Source organism: Vidua macroura, chromosome 5, assembly GCF_024509145.1.
Source record: "Vidua macroura isolate BioBank_ID:100142 chromosome 5, ASM2450914v1, whole genome shotgun sequence".
NCBI classification, from domain to species: Eukaryota; Metazoa; Chordata; class Aves; order Passeriformes; family Viduidae; genus Vidua; species Vidua macroura.
In genome coordinates this window covers 5,520,674-5,530,559 of record NC_071575.1, presented here as the reverse complement: position 1 = coordinate 5,530,559, position 9,886 = coordinate 5,520,674, and the positions used below count along the sequence as shown (strand labels likewise).

Below are 9,886 nucleotides of genomic sequence, written 5' to 3'. Positions count from 1 at the left end.
CAAAAAATACACCTGTGTATAAAAAAAAAAATAGTGAGTACTTTAAAGATCAGTTTTGGGGAGTCCAGGATAAGGCTCCTGGCTCATTACATGAATTGAAGGACATACCTGTCCTGCTTCCTTCTCTGACCCAGCAGAAGATATGGTTGTCATTGGGGACATGGGAGGCAGCTCTCTTGTTACTTGGGGAAGCCTGGAGCAGCCCCACAGGGAGCCTTGACCTTTAGAGGGCAGCTGGGAAGTATTACTGTGTGTGGTTTCTTAGTTTATATTTCCTCAGAGAATCCTCAGAAACTTCAAGCAGCTACAGCCAGATTGGATGACCAGAGAGCCTTTTCAATTCCCACTGTATAGCAGGTGAAACAATAAAAAAATGTATCAAGTAAGGAACATTAATCTGTATTCAGAGTCTTTTAATAGATGATAAATAAATATATCTGCTCCGTTTCTTTGAATCCTACCCACTTGTGTTTAGCTATGTGTTTTTAGTGGCAACACAGTCTCCATGAGCTGTAGGCCCAACAAAATCATGACCTGTTTGAAAAAAAATAAAAATAATCTGAGCAGGGATTTAAAAGAGGGTGTGGTGGAATGGTGAGGGTGAAAAGTTTGACAGTGCATCAATAGGCTGTTGGGACCTCCTGGCAAGCCCCTCATTCCCCTTCAGTGAACACATGATTTTTGCAGAGGCACGCTTTTGTTGCCACATTTTTGCAGCTTCCCATTTCAACCCGTGTTTATGCATTCCCCAGCAAGAAATCAAAAGCTATCCCAATGCTACCTCTCATCCTCTGAACAAACTTTTTTCACTTAGGAACTTTGGCCAAAGCAGACAGAAGGCCACAGAATTCTAAATTTCAAAAAATTTTAAATTTCCCCTTAGTGTTGCGTTTACCTCCTTGTGGGAGAGGGATAGAAGGATATTTCCAAAGTAGCTTCTGGCCTGTGTGAAGCACAAGCTGTAAGAGACACCATCAGGAAGAGGAGAACAGTAGAGGAGACACAAAATTATAGAAATTAAATAAAGTGAAAGAAAGCTTGAGGCAGGCATGATGGGATAGTTGAGAAAATAGAAGATAGAGTATCCAGCTGTCCATCTGATGGGGAAGAGGGAATAAGAATCACCAACCAAACCCTGAAAAAAAGCAGTCTCAAAGCATGTGTTCCTTCCAGCTCACCACAATCTGTGACTCTACAATAGATGGTCCCTTTCACTCTTTATTTTCACTGAACTCCTGTGGATAAGGAGGGGATGAGAGCTGTTAGAGCTGTAGAGGACAACACGCGTTTAGCAAACCAGAGTCACCATTCGCTTCTTTGCCCGTGGTGATTTGCAAACAGGTTTCACAGCCAACACTCTGGCACTGTCTTCTTGAGCACTGTGTTGATGTCAAAAACTCTGCAAATAAGTTCAGTAAAAATGCAAGTCTGGTACTTTGTTTTCTTGCAGTCTCTCTTCTTTCTCCTTGTGCTTACCCATTTTTTAGTACCACTTTTCTTGGAGCTTTTTTTAAGGATGTGGCCTCATATCTAGTACACAACAGAGGAAGGAAGAGTGATTCATAGAAAGATGACATTTTATGAGTGAGAAAGAATTAAATGTTCATTTCTATTTTGTTGTTGCTGTGGGGACATATTTTTATTTCTGAAGGATTTTCTAATAAATGCAGTATTTTTGTGTTGGCTAGTGTTGGAATCAGTGAAATCCCCTGCTGTTGATTAAAATACTTCCATTATCATGTTTGGGGTTTTTTGTGAATTGGGCATCACTATAGTTTTAGGAAAAAAGCTACAGTGGTTCCAGGCAGCTATTTTTCCTGAATTCCCTGTAGTGGATTCTTTTTCTCTAGGCAGGAAACTCTAACAACTCTAGCTGAATGGGCCAAAGGAAAGCAGTGGTTTTGTACACTTCCCTAACATTCATGTGGCTTGGGCCGTTCCAGAGGCTTGGAAGTCTTGCTTGGGGACTCTGAAACTTGCACTTTCAGAGTACTCAACAGACATTTTGGATAGATGACAACTGCCTCTTTTCCCTGAAGTCCTTCATTATAACTTTTCCATTAATATTTACTTTTTCTGGTCACCACATCTCACTGAAGGGTTGGGAATTTTCATTCACTGCTAAAGCTGTCAGTCAAAATTGCTGGTTTTCTGGGCTGGTTGTTTTTTGTTGGATTTTTTTTTTTTTCTTAAGATTTTCTCGAGACACAGAATTAAATAATTAAAGTTCGTTACAAAGTTCACATCATTCAAACACTTTTTTTTTAATCTATTGTCTTTCTTCTGTGCCGTGTCTCCAGTACTGATGTGTACCCTTGAGGCAGTCAGATCTGTTTTACCTCACCTTCATATTTTTTCATTGTTTCCTGCCTTCCACATCAAATTAGAGATCGTTGTCTTCATTTTCATACCCCTATGACAGGTAAGTGCTAACAAACTTACACCTGGGGTGAAGAACCAAACACCAGCAGCATGTAGGAAAAGAAGATCCTGGAGTAGTGGGGCAGAAGAAAATTAAAAAGAAGTCTTGGGAACTCGTATTCAATACATCTGAATGCTATTCCAGCGCTCCTTCTCCTAATGTAAAATGTAATACATTTTTTTCCCAGGTTGTCTCCTCATTCCTGTTGTCCTGAAAGCAACATTGCTTCCTTAAGAAACTGGTGATTTAAAGAAAATATGTTCTGAGAACTAATTTTTTTAAGGTTGCAAGCCAATTAAGGATGCTTTCAGGCTTTCTCTATTTTTTATTTATTGAGCTGTAGTGGCCTGAAGACTATTGCTCTCAGTTCAATTTAAGATCATAATGAGAAAAAGACCACTGAGGACTGGGCCTTCAAATAAATCAGAAACCTTTTCTTCCTCTGTAAAAAGTAAGAGCAATTTAGAAGTCTCAATTCATTAAGTCCTTCAAAAAAATGTGACTAACACACCAAAATTATTAGCCTTAATTTTGTCATGTTGCTTCACTCAACTGCACTTGTGTATGTCAGCTGGCTCAGTGTAACCTGTCTGGATCATGACCAGAAATCATTTGGGCACAACAGTCAAGTCTGTCTGGGAGGTGACCCCGCCTTTGTTGAATGTGCTAATCCCAGAAAGGCCAGAGGATTGTGTAAAAGACTGGAAAATCAAGGATCATCATGAGACCAGTTCACAAAAGTTACATTTTCATTGTCCAAGAAAGGACTTATCTTCTCTCTGAACATTTTTCTAGTGCAGATGTGTGGGAATACTTAAGCCACATGTAGCATCTGGTGAAAATAAAGATTTGTTTTGGCTGAACTGGCTGTATTAGCAGATAGAGATCCGGCTTTGAACTAGATCTTAGTTCATAGCCTGCTGCTGCCTTGGGATTAATTTCAGAATTTCTGTTTGTTTTTATTATGGAGAAATTACTTGCAGCTGATTTTTTAATATCTTTGCATTCTTCAAACAGGCAAGCTACTGAAAAGAGATGGGAAAATCAGAAAAGACTGGAAGTGACAGTAACTTCAGATGTTAACTCGTCTCATGGAGACCAGTAATAAGTGGTGTCCTAAAGGGGTTGGTGCTGGGGCTGATACTGTTCCACAGCTCTGTCAGTGACGTGGACAATGGGATAAGTGCACCCCCAGCACGTTCTCTGATGACACCAAACTGTGTGGTGCAGTCGGCACATCGGAGGGAAGGGATGGATCCAGAGGGACCTGGACAGGCAGGGGATGTGGGTCTGTGTGAACCTCCTGTAGTTCAACAAAGTGAAATTCAAGGTCCTACACCCGGGTCAGGGCAATCCCCAACACCGACAGGTTGGGCAGAGGAGTGATGGAGAGCAGCCCTGGGAGAAGGACCTGGGGGGTGATTGCTGATGGAAAGCTCACCATGAGCTGGCCAGAAATCAACTGTGTCCTGGGCTGAGCCCCCAGCATGGGCAGCAGAGGAGGGGAGGGGGGATTCTGCCCCTCTGCCCTGCTCAGGTGAGACCACCCCCCACCCTACAGAGCTGCCTCCAGCCCCGGGGCCCAGCACAGGAAGGACAGGGAGCTGCTGGAGCGAGGCCAGAGCAGGGACACCAAGATATTCTGAGGGATGGAGGAGCTCTGCTGCAAGGAAAGGCTGAAAGAATTGGGACTGTTCAGTCTGGAGAAGAGAAGTCTCCAGGGGGACTTCATAGCAGCCTTCTAGTATCTGAAGGGGACCTACAGGGAAGCCAAAGAGGGACTCTTCATCAGGAACTGCAGAGGTAGAATGAGGAGTAATGGATGCAAGTTGAAAGGGGGGGAAATTTAGGTTGGGTATTAGAAGTAAATTCTTTACTGTGAGGTTGGTGAGGCACTGGAACAGGCTACCCAGGGAAGCTGTGGATGTCCCATCCCTGGCAGTGTTCAAAGCCAGGTTAGCTAAAGCCTTGAGCAGCCTGGTTTAGTGGGAGGTGTCCTTGCCTGTGGCAGAGAGGGCTGGGAATAGATGGTCTTTAAGGCCCCTTCCATTCGTTAACATTCTGTGACATCACCTACAACATTTTTGTGTCAGTTTGAAGAAAGGGAGGGTAATCCTAATCTTGTGGAAGAGCTTGTGTTGTCTTGACAGGAGCTGGAGTTCTGTGCATTTATTCTCGCCATGCCGTGCCTTCACCACAGAATGTTCTTTTGATTTGAGAATACGTTTGGACTGCACCACTGCCTTCTGCTCAGTAGTGTCACTGAAGTGCACAAACACATTTTCAGTCTGTGTCTCACTGTCTTTTACTGTGACTCTCCTTTCCCAGGGCAATCTTTGGACTTCTGGACCTTTTTTTGCCTGACTTTGGGATGCAAAGTGAATGCTTACAGAGGCAGAGAGATGGGTAGTCAGATATCTAGTATTGCCATTGATTGCTGCTGATTTATTTCTGTTTTGAGGGTGTTTTGCTTTCAGTAGTGACATGGAAAACACAGTGGGTGGTGGAGGAGGTTAGCAGGGGAATTTGCACATAGAGGAGGGGAGCAGAGCAGAGCTCCTTTGTTGGCACAATTCAGACTGGCCAAGCTTCAGGATGGAGAGTGAGACTTAAAAATCTCTTGGACTCTGGTTCTTATGCAAATAGGGCTGTACTTGCCCAAGAACCTCTGTAGCACCTAGAATCATGGAACAGAATATCCTGAAGGGACCCACAACGATCATTGTAGTCCAGCTCCTGTCCCTGCACAGCACAGCCCCAAGAATCCCACCCACTTCTCACTCTGGGATATAGTTGGTTGTCTCCTCTGTGACTTTCCTGCGCCTTGTACACAAGGTTACAAAGGAAGAATCCAATCCAGCCATGTTCCCTATCCCCATGTGAAGTCTTCCTACTCCCAAATAACCCAATGCACATCCCTGGATTAAAAAGAAGCCCCAGGCTGAAAAGCTGCAAGAATGCCTTTGCATCTTTGACACAGACAGTCACAGCTTCTGCTCCTCAAGGCTACTGTCTTCCCAACACGTCCACTGTCATGCAAGGAAAACAAGATTTTTTTTTTTTTCTACTGGCACAGAAAAAAAGGAAATAAGTTTGCCTTTCCTCCCCTGGAAGGAGGATCTTGTGGGTGGACAAATGAGGTGGGAAATGAAAGTTATTTCTATGTCTTCACTCAATGTATAATATTCACACTGCAGTTGTTTTTGTTCTGTGACTCAGGTCAAAGATTTCAAAGTAGTTTATTATGCATCCACTTCACAGCAGAATCTCTTTGGATCTAACAAACCAAGAGTATGTCACCATTTGACCTTTTAAGCAAACTACAGCTTCCTGAAGAGAGGTGGTACTCACCACTAACATTAATGCCCAGGGATGTTATTAAGACAACAAAGCTTCCTGTTGGTTCCTTCTCTTGATTAAAATGTAGTATTTCAAGTATTGACCACAATTTACAACATCTTCTAATCAGAGTCCAGGATGTTACCATTTTAATTGTAATTTGTCTACCTAGTGTTGTAGATCTAGAGTTGACCCGAAGTTTTAATTGAACTAGGTTTGGTTTGAATTTTCAGATATAGTTTTCTGTAGTGCATGTAGTCCCACTGAGCCCACTTCTCCACTGAAAAAGAAAAAAAAAAAGAAAAAAAAAAAAAAAAAAAAAAAGAAAAAAAAAAAAAAAAAAGAAAAAAAAAAAAAAAAGCATAGAAGGAATCCTTTAAGATATATCTACATTTATGCTACAAAAAATAGTAAAGCAGTAAACTTTGACTTATACACAAACAGTTTGCTTCCAGTCCATCTCAGAGTATACACCAGGTGATTTCACATGGAGATATGTATCATGGAGTGCTACAGCACCCCTCTGAAGGACAGGCAACATGGGAAAGGCAATGCAACCCATGACTGTTTTTTTTTACCATTTTACATACTCCTTTTAATTCCACAGCCAAAGGCAAGTGAATCTGCAGAGACATCAGTAAATTCAATACTTCAAGAAGTAAGTGAATTCTTATCCTTCTGAAAAAAATATAACTATCGTCTTTTAGACCTGAAGCCACCCCAACACAGACTCTTGTCTCCCCTTACACTCTTCTAAGGACTTATGAACTTGGTTTCTACTCTGGATTAGCTTCAAGTAATTGAGAAAAGTCCTTTTTTTGCCCCAGCTGAACTCTAGCCCTGTGATTTTACCAGTCCACGCAGCCTCAGCCACCCTGTAGCATACTTCACTTTTGAGATGCATGCAGCAAGGTTGTGACTTGGGGGCTACACACAGCTGTGACAAAGTTGTCTGATCCTTTTCAGGGCATATCTTCTGAGGGGACAGAAAGGGCAAATCGATTTATTTGGAAAAGTGTGAGATAAGGGGGAATATATTCAGGCCATCATTTCAGACAATCATCTTGAAATGCTAAAACTAGACTCGGTCTTGCTAGAGAACTGACCTGCTTGTTCATCACTCCTAACTTGGCATCTTTCATCAATAAGGTATTCATAGCACACTAAAATTAAAAATACTTTAAAGAAAGAAACTGGAAACTAAAGGGAAACAAGGCTTTCTGCTATTTACATGGCACTGTAGAGACAGACAAGGTGAAGAAATTTGGGGGAGGTCAGGTTTTAGAAGGTGTGGGAAGAATGGATTCTGTTTTGCCATTTTAGATTGTTGGCTGCTTTGCTGCCTACAAATTACATCTAGTTGGAGAGTAGCTTAAGTTCAGAAAGGCAGAAAGGTGCCTTATGTTATTTAAACCTAAGTATGCAAAATAAGACATCTACCATGTTCTTTTTCCCACTGAAAGAACTCTCACTAACAATTATTCAAAGCAATCAAATATACAAATTAGTCTCTTCTCAGACTTAAAATCGCAGTAGTTCATAATTCTTAAAACCAAGTAAAAAAACAGCTAAGGGATTTGACAATTTACTTTTTTTTATTCTCACTCCTAAAATGCTGAATCCATTTCAATCCCAGCTGGGGACAAGGACAGCCAACAACAACACATCACTCCTAGCAGGATACCTTTTCAGGTCCTCTTCTGGGATGCATCAAATGTTGATGACCAAATTATGACCCTTTCCACTTCCCTTACTGAAAGCATAGCATTTTTGCCAACAGTCATCAGCCAAGGTTTTGAAAAATATGAGGCACAGGACTATGCCTAAGTTACTAAAGCAGCTTCCCCACAATCAGGCAGGTAGGTTCTTAAGCAGACCTCAAAGCTGTCAGGTACCTGTTATCTTAAAAACAAGATATGACTTAGGTATTGGTACAGGTTGAGCACCTTGGTGTCACCATCGTTCTCTCTGAAAACTTCAGGCTGGTGGCCTTTAGCTCTGACACCCTTGACTTCCCTTACAGAGAGGTAGTGGCTTTTTTACATAAATGCCCCCTGTTTTCAACAGCATTTTATCTGTACAGGAGGTGTAGTGTCAAATTTTAATATTATTGTGGTACAGAGAGAATCTGGAGCAATCCTGTCTACTTTCCAAAATCATGGTGTGCGCTCATGGCTTATCCAGTGATACACTCAATATTCCCCGAAGGAAAATGAGACAGTGTGTGTCACTAAGGCTCACATAATTTCTACTGAGCCACTGGGATCTATTTCATTCTATTCTCCTAAGTGGGCAAAGAGTGATAATGAATGACCTGACAAAGATTCATAGGTAGAGCTTAAGAACCATTGAAATACTTATTTCAACAACTTTACAGGTTATTCAAGGCTTTCAGCCTTTCTTGTTCTGCAGAATTGGGTGGGATGGTTTATGGGAGTAAACTTCCTTGTGAGGTTAAAATCAAATTCAGCAGTAGCTGCTCCAGAAAAATCATCAAACTTTCTTCATCCCTCCACTTTCCAAAATAGGCTGGACTAAGGAGCAGGTCAGAGGTGGAAGGATACAACACAAACTTTCCTGAAAAGAAAGGCACATTGGAGGTTTTTTTCAACAATCTTTGCTCTCCCACTTGTTCTGCACCAGTCAGTTGTGAGAGCATCTGTAAATCTAGTTTTGCCTTCTCAAAAAGTAAATTAAGAATTGTATTGGGAACCTGATATGTGATCACTGAAAGAGATCTTTGAAGCATCTCAGAGGAGTGCAATTTAGATCATGGGGCAAAACCTGGAGTCCAGTAAACTCAGCAGCCTCTTGACAATTATCGTTAATACAATTTCACACTGCCGACACCTTGATACATTTTCCCTTTACTTCAGACTTTCCAGAAGAAAAGCACTCCCCACCCCATGGACCTTTTCAACAGCTGCGTAGGAAGAAAATGAAACAAATGAATGTTTAGTGTCTGGGTAGTGCAAATACTATTTTTAAACAAGATGTTACTGTAGGCTGCTTTTTTCACTTTTGATGACTTCTGCATCTGAGCAAAACCAGGAACAGTGATAGCAAAATTTGATCAGCCACCATCATGAGGTGAATTTCCATGAATGACACCAATGTTTTGGCTACCAAAAAGTTACTGATTAAAACGACTCATTAACGAGGCACAGAATCATTCAAAGGATTTTGGAGTTATTCTTGATGAAATGGTTAATGACATTTTTTCACCCTCAGCTGCTCTGTAACAGCTCTTAGGAATCCTGAAACTGAAAAATCTGTGTCTTATTTATAAATATCTTTTTATTTCAGTGGGATATACGCGCTGCTCCAGAAATAGTGAGCTGTTCCCAGCTGCTGTGCTGTTCAAGGGCTGTTGTGACACTGTTCATGTGTGCTGCAGTAGAAGATGAGTTTGCTTTAGGGACTGGTTACATGTGCTGAGATACATGACACATTGGCTGGCACTGGTTTTGATTTTAAAATCATAACAGAGAAACCACTAACAACCTTTAGCAATGTCTCAACTATTAAGGCTGCATAATAAGGAATTATACAAAATTTGTAAACTACACAAAACCCCAGTAAAATGTCAAAATTTATTACAGCTGTGGGATGAGGAGGCAACTAGTTGAACTGAAGGCACTTAAATTAACATGTTTTAATTAAGTTCAGATAAACTAATGTCTTAAAAGCAGAAATCTATGAAAATGATCCAATAAACTATCTGAAATAAATGTTGGCACAACCACCTTAAAGATATATTTTCCTTAACATTCATATCATTAGCATAAAAGACTGTGTTAAGAAATCTGAAGAGAGAGTGCAAGAATGAATGGATAACATCTTAGCTACAGTCTTGTCATTGGAGGAAGACTCACAGTTCACAGGGGAAACATTGCCCAACAGCATCCCTCATGATGCAGTTGAAAAATTAATGCCTGATTGATTGCCCTGTCAATCAGATGTCCATCACTGGGTCATCAAACCAGCTTCTTTACCAAGCACTAAACTGCTTTCTTCAAATAGATTTATTTAAAATAATTTGACCCCTCCTATCCCTGTGGCGTGTCCTCCTTTTGAGCATGGTGTGTGGTTCTTTGCTTTGCATGGTCAGACAAAATTGCTTCT

General features: G+C 41.1%; 1 long non-coding RNA gene across 1 annotated transcript; it reads left to right on the top strand.

Moving 5' to 3' along the window:
* The first annotated feature begins 3,701 nt into the window (after positions 1 to 3,701).
* LOC128807856 (uncharacterized) lies at positions 3,702 to 9,485 on the top strand. The gene is made up of 3 exons (XR_008437296.1): positions 3,702 to 3,959; positions 6,369 to 6,419; positions 9,068 to 9,485. It is a non-coding gene; the product is annotated as an uncharacterized LOC128807856 (long non-coding RNA).
* The last annotated feature ends 401 nt before the right edge of the window (positions 9,486 to 9,886 follow it).